Raw genomic sequence first — 13,817 nt, 5'->3', positions numbered from 1 at the left:
CGTGAGAGACGTTAGGTGACGTCACACGGCTTGGAGGGCGGACAGGGAAGCGTTGCTATGAGTAACGGGTAGCACTCTCCGCAGGCTCTGGCCGGGCTTCCTGCGCGCCATTTTCAAACCGCGTCTCTACCCGCCGTCTACATCCTAAACAAACCCCATAGTCCGTCCCTGTGGCCTCCGGCGTCTATGTCCGTCCCAGTACAGCAGCAGCCGGCATGAGGCCTTAGAGTCCGCTGTGGCCATAGACGTCCCTGTCCTGAGCCGGTAGGTCATATTCATTATTACATCATCGCCCTGTTATATTCCGCAGCGGTTTCATTACGTCCTAGAGGCGTGCGGGAGCGGATCTTTCCTCTCAAGCTGCCCCTATAGAAACATTGGTCGTAATGGCCGATTTGAACGATTTCTGTCTTCTTGTTTTGTATGCACATGATCGTTTACGATGGCCGACATGTGTAAGATAATCGGCCGATCGTTGGTCCTCCTGCTGAAGTACATGATGTGATTGATCTGCCAGTGTAGCCAGTCTTATTGCTGGTGAGATCGTTCCTACAATCTGATGGTAGTGTTCTGTATGTGGCAGCTTTCCTGTGCAGGGACATATATCAGCCCTATGCTGCCGGGGGGCCTCATCCCTGTGTACTGGTCTGCCCCAGGGGTGGGATTCCCTACTCAATGGTGGACACGCGGTGTCACGACACATCTACATGGTACACATAAATACACCATATACATGGTACACATACATATATACACTACACACACATACCACCCAACTAAGGAGCTAAACTATCAGCGGTGCGCGAAGCAATGGAAGCGAACATCTCCAGCTGCTCTGCCTCCGCCAGAGCACCGGATCGGGACTCAGCCGGTAACAGGGTTCTCTGATCCAGTTGTAATCTTAACAACCGGATCTGGAGAACTGGAGGGAACTGGCTGAATCCCATGCCTGGTCTGGAGGGTTAATTTTAGGGGTCTGCAGAGGATTGAATAAAACATCGTAACTTGCCAGAGCTGCCTATACATAAAAGGGGTTCTGCAGTTATTTTAAACTGATGATCTATCCTCTGGATAGATCATCAGCATCTGATCGGCGGGGGTCCGACACCCAGGATCCCCGCTGATCAGCTGTTTGAGAAGGCGGCAGCGCTGGCAGTAGCGCCGCAGCCTTGTCGCTGTTTACCGCAGGCGCAGTGATGTCACGACTAATATCCAATGGCCTGGGCGGGGTTAAGCTCCATTCAAGTGAACAGAGCTTGGCTCCGCCCAGGCCAGTGATACTAGTCGTGACGTCACTGGACCTGCGGTAAACAGCGAGAAGGCCGCGGCACTACTGCCAGCGCCGCTGTCTTCTCAAACAGCTGATCGACAGAGGTCCCGGGTGTCGGACCCCCGCCAGTCAGATGCTGATGAGCTATCCAGAGGATAGATCATCAGTTTAAAATAACTGTAGAACCCCTTTAAACAGAACCTGTCACCACTCCTGACATGTCTGTTGTAGTGACTACCGTATTTTTCGCCCTATAAGACGCACCTAGGAAAATAAGAAAAAAAATATTTTGAACCAAAAGGTGTGCTTTTGGTGGGCTTTGAACAAATGGTAGCCTGTTAATGACACTATTATGGGCGTCTGTGGATGATGCCCTGTTATGGGGGGGGGTCTGTGGATGATGCCCTGTTATGGGGGGGGGGGGGTCTGTGGATGATGCCCTGTTATGGGGGGGGGGGGGGTCTGTGGATGATGCCCTGTTATGGGGGGGGGGGGGGGTCTGTGGATGATGCCCTGTTATGGGGGGGGGGGTCTGTGGCTGACCCTGTTATGGGGGGGGGGTCTGTGGCTGACACTGTTATGGGGGGGGGGGTCTGTGGCTGACACTGTTATGGGGGGGGGGTCTGTGGCTGACACTGTTATGGGGGGGGGGTCTGTGGCTGACACTGTTATGGGGGGGGGTCTGTGGCTGACACTGTTATGGGGGGGGGTCTGTGGCTGACACTGTTATGGGGGGGGGTCTGTGGCTGACACTTATGGGGGGGGGGGGTCTGTGGCTGACACTTATGGGGGGGGGGGTCTGTGGCTGACACTTATGGGGGGGGGGGTCTGTGGCTGACACTGTTATGGGGGGGGGGGGGGTCTGTGGCTGACACTTATGGGGGGGGGTCTGTGGCTGACACTTATGGGGGGGGGGTCTGTGGCTGACACTGTTATGGGGGGGGGGGTCTGTGGCTGACACTGTTATGGGGGGGGGGGTCTGTGGCTGACACTGTTATGGGGGGGGGGGTCTGTGGCTGACACTGTTATGGGGGGGGGTCTGTGGCTGACACTGTTATGGGGGGGGGGTCTGTGGCTGACACTGTTATGGGGGGGGGGGTCTGTGGCTGACACTGTTATGGGGGGGATCTGTGGATGACAGATAAATAGCATCTTATGCTATTTGATATCCACAGACCCCCCCCCATAAGTGTCAGCCACTGTGAATGACCCCCAATACAGGGGGTGGGTGCTGGCATCTACACTAGTTTTTAAATGGCAGCGGGGGCCCAGTGCAGTCATTGTATTCCATTGCATCGGGCCCCGCTCACTGTACTAATGGTATCTACTGTAACTGCAGACATGCAATGGTTAACTACACTCACCTAAAGAATTATTAGGAACACCTGTTCTATTTCTCATTAATAGAGATGAGCGAACTTCTGTTTTAAGTTCGGCGTCTAAAGTTCGGCTTCCGGTTAGCGGAGGATCCCGATATGGATTCCGAATTCCGTTGTGGTCCGTGGTAGCGGAATCAATAATGGTCATTATTGATTCCGCTACCACGGACCACAACGGAATTTGGAATCCATATCGGGATCCTCCGCTAACCGGAAGCCGAACTTTAGACGCCGAACTTAAAACAGAAGTTCGCTCATCTCTACTCATTAATGCAATTATCTAGTCAACCAATCACATGGCAGTTGCTTCAATGCATTTAGGGGGGTGGTCCTGGTCAAGACAATCTCCTGAACTCCAAACTGAATGTCAGAATGGGAAAGAAAGGTGATTTAAGCAATTTTGAGCGTGGCATGATTGTTGGTGCCAGACGGGCCGGTCTGAGTATTTCACAATCTGCTCAGTTACTGGGATTTTCACGCACAACCATTTCTAGGGTTTACAAAGAATGGTGTGAAAAGGGAAAAACATCCAGTATGCGGCAGTCCTGTGGGCAAAAATGCCTTGTGGATGCTAGAGGTCAGAGGAGAATGGGCCGACTGATTCAAGCTGATAGAAGAGCAACGTTGACTGAAATAACCACTCGTTACAACCGAGGTATGCAGCAAAGCATTTGTGAAGCCACAACACGCACAACCTTGAGGCGGATGGGCTACAACAGCAGAAGACCCCACCGGGTACCACTCATCTCCACTACAAATAGGAAAAAGAGGCTACAATTTGCACGAGCTCACCAAAATTGGACTGTTGAAGACTGGAAAAATGTTGCCTGGTCTGATGAGTCTCGATTTCTGTTGAGACATTCAAATGGTAGAGTCCGAATTTGGCGTAAACAGAATGAGAACATGTATCCATCCTCTGATGGCTACTTCCAGCAGGATAATGCACCATGTCACAAAGCTCGAATCATTTCAAATTGGTTTCTTGAACATGACAATGAGTTCACTGTACTAAAATGGCCCCCACAGTCACCAGATCTCAACCCAATAGAGCATCTTTGGGATGTGGTGGAACGGGAGCTTCGTGCCCTGGATGTGCATCCCTCAAATCTCCATCAACTGCAAGATGCTATCCTATCAATATGGGCCAACATTTCTAAAGAATGCTATCAGCACCTTGTTGAATCAATGCCACGTAGAATTAAAACGCAGTTCTGACGGCAAAAGGGGGTCCAACACCGTATTAGTATGGTGTTCCTAATAATTCTTCAGGTGAGTGTATATATGTTCGATCCAGCGCTGAGCAGCCTATACTTACGATCATAGCGGGCACTGGCAGCGTAACTTCCTACGTCACGTGCCTGCGCTGCCTGCTTCATTCATAAAGTGGGCGGAGCAGGCACGTGACGTAGGAAGTTACGCTGCCAGTGCCCACCTGCCCGCTATGAGTATAGGCTGCTCAGCGCTGGATCGAACATATCTATAGTTAACCATTGCATGTCTGCAGTTACAGTAGATAGCATTAGTACAGTGAGCGGGCCTGATGTAATAGAATACAGTGACTGCACCGGGCCCCCGCTACCATTACAAAACTAAAGGCCGGCCCCCAGCCCCTCCTCGCTGACCGCGCTGTGCAGCTTGCGGTCGGCGGTGTATCAGTGTAAAAATGGCAGCCTTCGCCCCATAAGACGCACTGCCGTTTTCCTTCTACTTTTGGGGGGGAAAAAAGTGTCATATAGGGCGAAAAATACGGTACTTGTATTCCCCTTGTTATAATTCTGGAGCGTTTTTTCTTATCGCTTTGTTGTGCGGTTCCTCTATTATTCCTGCTACATGGTATGAATGAACAGTTTACAGTTGGGTTGGGGGGTGTCCTTACACAGTGTGAGTCTGCAGGGACACCCCTCCCCCCATCTGGTAACACCCTGCTGGACACTGCTAGTAATTCATTCAGCAGGTCTGTCGCTACACAGTGCAGTCCTCAGTGAGAGCGGCATAGTACAGATCACAGGTTCCCTTTAAACGTTTTCTCCATGTTTTAATAATTGATGAACTATCCGTAGAAGAGGTCATGATTGTCAGATCACTGGGGTCCAGCTTGCAGCGCCCCCTCCAGTCAGCTGTTCTGCAGTAGCTCTGGCATCGGACAGTACAGATTTTCCAGTAACCAGCTCCATCCACTAGACAATGGGGGGGGGGGGGGGGGGGGCTGTGGAGTTCCCAAGTTACACTTGTAAAGCTGATCGGTGGGGTGTCCGACTCGGGTCACCAATAGCTGATCGTGGGGTGTCAGACTCGGGTCACCAATAGCTGATCGTGGGGTGTCAGACTCGGGTCACCAATAGCTGATCGGTGGGGTGTCAGACTCGGGTCACCAATAGCTGATCGTGGGGTGTCAGACTCGGGTCACCAATAGCTGATCGGTGGCGGTCCGATTCCTGGCACCAGCCACTGATCAGCTGTATAAGGGCCACATCCCTCTGCTGAGCACCATGCCCTCTTCCTAGGCCAGTGACATCATTAATGCCACTTGTCACCCTACCGTCGTGCTGGGCAGGTCAGACAGTTCACAGTTCTGGTGGCATCCTATGGAAGAAGAACATCCAAAATATCGGGCCCAAATAATTTTAAACAAAATGTATTTGCCAAGAATCTCAAATTTACTAAATAAGCGTAGCATTAGCACTAGAATATTTTCTATTACTGTGGCATTATTGTACTTTATTTGGTTTGCAGAGTGCTGTTGCATTGTGTTTCTAGCCATGGCAGCGTGCACCTGTGCATTGGGATGTGCTGACTGACCCCCTTTTTCTTTGCAGTTTGTGCTGGAGGTGTGGCTGACTCCATTTAGTCTTGCACCCCTGACCAGCCTGTCTGCCCCATAGGCTGATTTTAATTAGTGTAAGTATGAGGCCTCATGCACACGACCGTTTTTGTGGTCCGCACCCGAGCCGCATTTTTTGCGGCTCGAGTGCGGACCCATTCACATCAATGGGGCCGCGAAAGATGTGCTGTCCGCATCTGTTGCCCCGCAAAAAAAATATAGCATGTCCTGCTCTTGTTCGTTTTGCGGACAAGAATAGGCATTTCTACAATGGGCCGCCCCCGTTCCGCAAATTGCGGAAGCCACAAGGACGGCTTCCGTTTTTTGCGGACCGTAAAAAACGGCACGGTCGTGTGCATGAGGCCTAAAGCTCTCCCTGCATTCACTGGAAGCCTTTTGGCACCAGGAGAGGTATAGAGTGTACCCAGCATGCATGTAGAACCTGCACTCCCTGAATTTTATGGTGGCCGTTATGGCACATAACAGGTAGCATTTAGTGTTAGGTTCCCGTCTTACAGAGATCGCCTTGACGTTTGGCAGACGTGCCAAAATAATTTTGTACAGAATGTATTTGCCAAGAATCTCAAATTTACAAAATAAGCGTAGCATTACCACCAGAATATTTTCTCCTAGGGCACTTTAACACTTGCGTTTTTCTTTTCCGGCATAGACTTCCATCCTAAAGGCTCTGTACTGGAAAAGAACTGATCAGGCATATCCCCATGCATTCTGAATGGAGAGCAATCCGATCAGGATGTCTTCAGCTCAGTCTGACTGATCAGGTAAAAGATAATACCGCAGCATGCTACGGTTTTATCTCCGGCCCAAAAAACTGCAGACTTGCCGGAATGCCGGCATTTTTTTCCATAGGAATGTATTAGTGCCGGATTCGTCCTTCCAGTCTGCTTGCCGGATCACTCTGCCGCAAGTGTGAAAGTCGCCTAAATATGGCATTATTGTACTTTATTTCGTTAGCAGACTGCTGTTGCATTATGTTTTTTATTTTTTTGAGTTTCTAGCCATGGCGGCGTGCGCCTGCGCATTGGGATGTGCTGACTGACCCCCTTTTCGTTGCATCATCCAAAATATCGTCGTGAAGAATCTTATTATTTATGGGATGTCCCACACGACTAAAATACTATGTTTTTCCCTGTTTTTGTCAAGCTTTTTATACTTAACCATTAAAGGACACCTGTCAGCCGCGTCAGCCCATATAATACCCGATGGGGCTGATCCTGCTGAGAAATACAGTGCCTTATTTATGTTCCTCTGTTGCACTATTCCTGAGAAAAATAACTTATTAAAATGTGAATGAGGTATTCTGTGCTCTTGATAGGAAGGACCACACATCTCGCCTTCCTTGTAGTCTACAATATCAGCATTTGTGCATCGGCCTCAGCTTCCCCAGTAGCGCTGATGACATCACCCTCCACACAGAAGGGAGATGTTCAGCTTCTTTCAGGTGAAGGATGACATCATCTGCACTGCTGGGGAAGGCCGATAGTGCAGACTGTGGAGCTGGTGTGAGATTAGAGGGCTAGTCGAGATGCAAGGCCCTGTCAAGTGGGTCGGGGACATGGTCTAAATGCAGAGCGAAGGGGCTAGGGCCCACCCCACTGTGCACCAAAGACCTAATTCACATTCACAATGGCGGAACATAGATGAGGTCAGAGGTCGCGCTACATTTTTTCTGGAAGAGTAAAAATACTCCTCTTACCATTATTGAGGAGTATTTTCAGCCGATGAGGAGTACGAAAGTTACAGTAATTCAGATAGTTAATACGAAGGCCTGTATAACATTAAGGGGTTTCCATTTATGCAGGGAAACCATTACTAGTATCCAGAACTGTCTTCCATGCATAAATGGCAAATTTAGACAATTTTTTATTTAGCTGAGGTCACTGTTGCTCTGGAGGGTCGGTACCACTGAGGACACTGTTGCTCTGAGGGGTCGGTACCACTGAGGACACTGTTGCTCTGAGGGGTCGGTACCACTGAGGACACTGTTGCTCTGAGGGGTCGGTACCACTGAGGACACTGTTGCTCTGAGGGGTCGGTACCACTGAGGACACTGTTGCGCTGAAGGGTCAGCACCATTGAGGTCACTGTTGCAGTGATTTTATGAGGTTTAATGGGTTTGTCCTAAGATCGCTATTTATCACATATCGTTAAAGAGGACCCCTCACCTCTCCTGACTTGTCTGTTTTGGTAACAACTTGCACCACTCCATGTAATAACAATCCTGGAGGATCTATTCTTATGACCTTATGTTGCACCAATCCTCTGTTATTCCTGTTATTAGTTATGAATGACTTGCTGGCAGTTTGCAGTGAATGTCCAGATGGGGGTGTCCCTGTATAGCTTGACATTATTCAATCAGTGCTGTCAACTGGTAACATCCAGCTGGACCCTTATTGCAGACTACAAGCAACTCGTTCATAAGTTCTAGTAGGAATAATAGAGTAATGGTACAATATAGAGTCACAAGAATTGACTCCCCAGAATTGTTATTGCATGGGAAATGCAAGTCGTTACTAAAACAGACATGTCCCCTTCAAGTACATGATCGCTGGGGGTCCCACCATCGGGTCTTACCATGTTCTAGTGTTCTCTGGTTCAAGTATGGACAGGTAAATAGTGTTGATCTTGGGACAATCTCTTTTAATTTTTGCTGCTGTTTCTGTGCCGCTGGTCACGTGGCCATTGCTGCCCACCAAAGTTACGCCCTTGTAGATGAGCTCTCAGGTGGGTATGTCGGTGCCACCGGGGCTGTTGGTAGACTCTGAAGAGACCTGAGGCACTGGCGGAGCAGGACACAGGCACAATGGATGGTGGTGCATGCTGGTGCCAAGGACACAAGCGAAAGACCCGGGCACATACCTTGCAGGGCCACAGTCACATGTTGTGGATCTGGATGATGTCATCACGCAGTGATAACCACTGATCTAGGGTGCAGCAACCTTTGGCATTCCAGCGCTGCTGTGAAACTACAACTCCCAGCATGCACACTTGCTCAGCTGTTCTTGTAACTCCCAAAGAAGTGAAAGGAGGATACTGGGAGTTGTAGTTTCAGAACAGCTGGAGGGCCAGAGGTTGCTGATCCCTGATCTAGAGGCTGTCATTTTGTCTTATGCTTGATCTCGCTATAAGGAGTTTGTCTTCCATGGCCAGGTTGCCCTATCTCATGCCACAAAAGTGCCACCACCGCTGTGGTTATTGCATTATACAGTCTTACAGCAAAGACTTCATGCGCTTGGCATGTCCTGGAGGCTGCAAATGGCCACATGCAGTCCTTGTAGCACCATGTGCCGCCGCATTACAGAAGAAATCCTTATAGCAGCGTCTGGTGGAACATGCAGCAATGAATCCTTGATGGATTCATAAGAAAGTTGACAGGTCTGTTGTAATGGAGGTCTCCTGTTGGCGTGTCCAGCGCTAGGACCCCCGCTGACTTCTATAAGCAGGAGTCTGAAGCGCTCAGCCACTTGTCCTCACTGCTGAGCGCGGTAGTGAAGACGGTCCCGTAGACCTTCTATTGAGGCCGTCTTCAGTACCGCGCTCAGCAGGGAGGAGAGACCGCGCTCGGCTGAGCGCTTCAGACTCATCATTCTAGGGGAAAAACAAGGCGCTCAGATCCCCACAAAATCTCACAGATCACCACTTACCCCGCCAGTGAGGATCGCGCGCGTCCTTCCTCCCTTCAGAGCGGTGTGCCATAAGCTCCAGCAGCCGCTCAACCTGACCAATCACAAAGCTCCTCACTGTAAGGAGCCTTGTATTGGTTGTTTCAGGCAGCAGCAGCATCGCTGCGCTGCCTGCGCCGTTCACAGCATTCACTGCGCTGTTGAATGGCAGGGAAAAGTCTAAGGCGTATTGGTACGCCTTAGACTTTTTCCAGGGAGTAAAATGGCCTGAACAGGCGTCTATAATGCTTGTACAGGCGTTATTGCGACCACTGGATGAGGTATTGATTTACTCAGCAGGATCAACCCCACAGGGCACTGTGTCTGATTTAATACGGTGGATCCTCTTGAAATTATTATATACACTCTTCAACATTGACGTTGCATCACCAAGAAGAACAATCCATAAGATTATGCAAATCATAGAAGTAGCAGGAGTTGCTAAGATCTGCAGAAGATCGCTTTTTCAAAAATTGCTTAAAAAATTCTAAACCTTCTAACATCCTAAAAATAAATTACATTACCAAAATAAGGCCCACATAAGTAGATATATGGCTAATGATTATTAATGAATATTTTATGAGGCATCACTATCTGTCTTAAAGGCAGAGAGATTCAAATTTAGAAAAATTTTCGTTAACTTTTGGATTTTTTTTTATAAATAAAGGTAAAACAATATTGACTTAAATTAACCATTAACATGAAGTACAATCTCAGAACGGCTTGGATAAGTGAAAGCGTTCCAAAGTTATTACCACATAAAGGGACACATGTCAGATTTGCAAAACTTGGCCTGGTCAGGAAGGGGGTAAATGGCCCGGTCTGGAAGTGGTTAATTACACTTGATTTGTGTGTAGAATAAAAATAGTTTTTTTCTTGTTGGGCTCTAAGTACCTGTGAATTTGTGAAGAATAAAGTGACTTAGGGCTCTTTCACACTTGCGTTTTTCTGTTCCGGCATAGAGTTCCGTCGTCGGGGCTCTATGCCGGAAGAATCCTGATCAGTTTTATCCTAATGCATTCTGAATGGAGAGAAATCCGTTCAGGATGCATCAGGATGTCTTCAGTTCAGGACCGGAACGTTTTTTGGCCGGAGAAAATACCGCAGCATGCTGCGCTTTTTGCTCCGGCCAAAAATCCGGAATGAATGCCGCAAGGCCGGATCCGGAATGAATGCCCATTGAAAGGCATTAATCCGGATCTGGCCTTAAGCTAAATGTCGTTTCGGCACATTGCCGGATCCGACGTTTAGCTTTTTCTGAATGGTTACCATGGCTGCCAGGACGCTAAAGTCCTGTTTGCCATGGTAAAGTGTAGTGGGGAGCGGGGGAGCAGTATACTTACCGTCCGTGTGGCTCCCGGGGCGCTTCAGAGTGACGTCAGGGCGCCCCACGCGCATGGATGACGTGTCGCATGGATCACGTCATCCATGCGCATGGGGCGCTCTGACGTCATTCTGGAGCGCTCGGGGAGCCGCACGGACTGTAAGTATACTGCTCCCCACTACTACTATGGCAACCAGGACTTTAATAGCGTCCTGGCTGCCATAGTAACACTGAACGCATTTTGAAGACGGATCCGTCTTCAAATGCTTTCAGTTCACTTGCGGTTTTCCGGATCCGGCGGGCACCTCCGGCAAATGGAGTACACGACGGATCCGGACAACGCAAGTGTGAAAGAGGCCTAAGTCGGCACGAATGCTGGCTGTCAGACAAATAACCATTGCATGCAGCAGTTTGTGTCTGGCCAAAACCCGCAATTTATGCCGGGAAGCGGCTGGATCACCACCGCACCTTATTACAGTAAGTGAGGATTCGGCAGTACACTACAGAAAATCTGGCAGGTATTCTGTGCCTTAGTCAGTATTTGTTGACTATAGAAGAAATTGTCGCCAACTGACGTTTGCCCTCATACGGCTTTACACCCTCGGAAGAAGATTTAGGAATAAAAATATGCCTGAATTCTGTAATTTGCCCACATTTATTAAGTGTTCTAGATGCCTTTTGTTAGATTTGTCCGACCAGGAGGGGGCGGTATAGCAGAAAGGGGCGTGGCCTACAATTTCACTATGCTTCAAAAACGTGCCAACATTTTGGCGCATGATTCTGGTGTAAAGTAAGCCAACCAATAGGTGGTGCGCCAGATCATCATCCAGAATCAGCCACTTTGATAAGTCTTGCACATTTAAAGGGCCTCTGTCAGCAGATCTGTACCTATGACACCGGCTGACCTGTTGCATGTGTGAAGACATCTGTGTTGGCCCCATGTTCATATGTGTCCACATTGCTGAGAAATATTATGTTTTAATATATTCAAATCAGTCTCTAGGAGCAATGGGGGCGTTGCCATTACTCTTAGAAGTTCAGCTTTCTCTGAAACTGTGGCACCTTCTGAACTTTGCCAGGGCCAGACATGATGATCTTTTCACTGCTAATCAAAGTAGAGAGGGCGCGGCAGTTGCAGAGAGAGCTGAGTCTCTCGGTGTAACGGAAATGCCCCCATTGCTCCTAGAGGCTCATTTGCACATGTTAAAACATAATATTTCTCAGCAATGTGGGCACATATGAACCTGGGACCAACACAGATGCCTTCAGCTGCCAAGCGCACATGTAACAGGTCAGCCAGTGTCATAGGGACAAATCTGCTGACAGAGGCCCTTTAAGCTGGCCATACACACAGGGCTGTGGAGTCGGTAGATAAATGTTCTGACTCCGACTCCTCTGTATTAATATGCGAATGTATTTTATACATTCCTTGAGGGAAAGAAACGCAACCTACCATTTATTCTAAAACATGATTTCCCTAGTAGAATCCCATAGTCATGTTTAAAGTTTAAGCTAACAATCGGAGTTTACAAGTTTTATAGCCTTAGCTAAATTAGAGCAGTTTTTCCAATGGTTTACAGCTTCAGTCTTGAAGTATTGGCCCTCCATTCCCTTCACTTATACAAGTGTCTCACTCTCTAGTCCTGCAAAAAACATATTTATTGAATCCCTTATCAGTGAGAGGCGAGGTTACACATGGACGCTGCGTTCCCTGTAAAAGCAGAACACAACACTATGGAAAGTATAAGTATTGCAGCTCCTAATTGTGCGTTGCGTGCCATATAGTTAGGGATGTCCCGATACCATTTTTTTAAGACCGAGTACGAGTACTGATACTTTTATTTAAGTACTCACCGATACCAATTACCGATACTAATTTTAACAATAAAATACACACACATGTATTTTCTGACCACTGACCAACCAAAAGGCCCAAAAACAGAACTATAACATTCCAAGGAGACATTATACTGTATGGGGGCCACAAGGAGACGTTATACTGTATGGGGGCCACAAGGAGACGTTATACTGTATGGGGGCAGCCACAAGGAGACGTTATACTGTATGGGGGCAGCCACAAGGAGACGTTATACTGTATGGGGGCAGCTACAAGGAGACGTTATACTGTATGGGGCAGCTACAAGGAGACGTTATACTGTATGGGGGCAGCCACAAGGAGACGTTATACTGTATGGGGGCAGCCACAAGGAGACGTTATACTGTATGGGGGCAGCCACAAGGAGACGTTATACTGTATGGGGGCAGCTACAAGGAGACGTTATACTGTATGGGGCAGCCACAAGGAGACGTTATACTGTATGGGGCAGCTACAAGGAGACATTACACTGTATGGGGGGCAGCTACAAGGAGACGTTATACTGTATGGGGCAGCTACAAGGAGACGTTATACTGTATGGGGGCAGCCACAAGGAGACGTTATACTGTATGGGGGCCACAAGGAGACGTTATACTGTATGGGGGCAGCCACAAGGAGATGTTATACTGTATGGGGGCAGCCACAAGGAGATGTTATACTGTATGGGGGCAGCTACTAGGAGACGTTATACTGTATGGGGCAGCTACAAGGAGATGTTATACTGTATGGGGGCAGCTACTAGGAGACGTTATACTGTATGGGGGCAGCTACAAGGAGACGTTATACCGTATGGGGGCAGCTACAAGGAGACGTTATACCGTATGGGGGCAGCTACTAGGAGACGTTATACTGTATGGGGCAGCTACAAGGAGACGTTATACTGTATGGGGCAGCTACAAGGAGATGTTATACTGTATGGGGGCAGCTACAAGGAGACGTTATACTGTATGGGGGCAGCCACAAGGAGACGTTATACTGTATGGGGGCAGCCACAAGGAGACGTTATACTGTATGGGGGCATCCACAAGGAGACGTTATACTGTATGGGGGCAGCCACAAGGAGACGTTATACTGTATGGGGGCAGCCACAAGGAGACGTTATACTGTATGGGGGCAGCTACAAGGAGACGTTATACTGTATGGGGGCAGCTACAAGGAGACGTTATACTGTATGGGGGCAGCCACAAGGAGACGTTATACTGTATGGGGGCAGCCACAAGGAGACGTTACACTGTATGGGGGCAGCCACAAGGAGACGTTAGGCTACTTTCACACCTGCGTTCAGGTGTCCGCTCGTGCGCACCGTTTGAAGGGGCTCACGATCGGCCCCGAACGCATCCGTCTGGCCCCAATGCATTCTCAGTGGAGGCGGATCCACTGAGAATGCATCCGCCTGCCAGCGCTCAGCCTCCGCTCCGCTCAGTGAGCGGACACCTGAACGCTGCTTGCAGCGTTCGGGTGTCC

General features: G+C 49.0%; 1 protein-coding gene across 2 annotated transcripts in view; it reads left to right on the top strand.

Moving 5' to 3' along the window:
• CEP135 (centrosomal protein 135) overlaps window positions 1-13,817 on the top strand; it is a 96,771-nt gene continuing 82,954 nt past the window's right edge. For both annotated transcript variants that reach the window (XM_040418828.1, XM_040418827.1), the window contains exon 1: window positions 1-264. The gene's annotated coding sequence lies outside the window, so the exon portion shown is untranslated. The remainder of the gene's footprint in view (window positions 265-13,817) is intronic.

The sequence above is a fragment of the Bufo bufo genome, chromosome 2, assembly GCF_905171765.1.
Source record: "Bufo bufo chromosome 2, aBufBuf1.1, whole genome shotgun sequence".
Taxonomy (NCBI): Eukaryota; Metazoa; Chordata; class Amphibia; order Anura; family Bufonidae; genus Bufo; species Bufo bufo.
The sequence above is the reverse complement of the archived record's forward strand: the minus strand, read 5'-3'. Positions and strand labels throughout refer to the sequence as shown.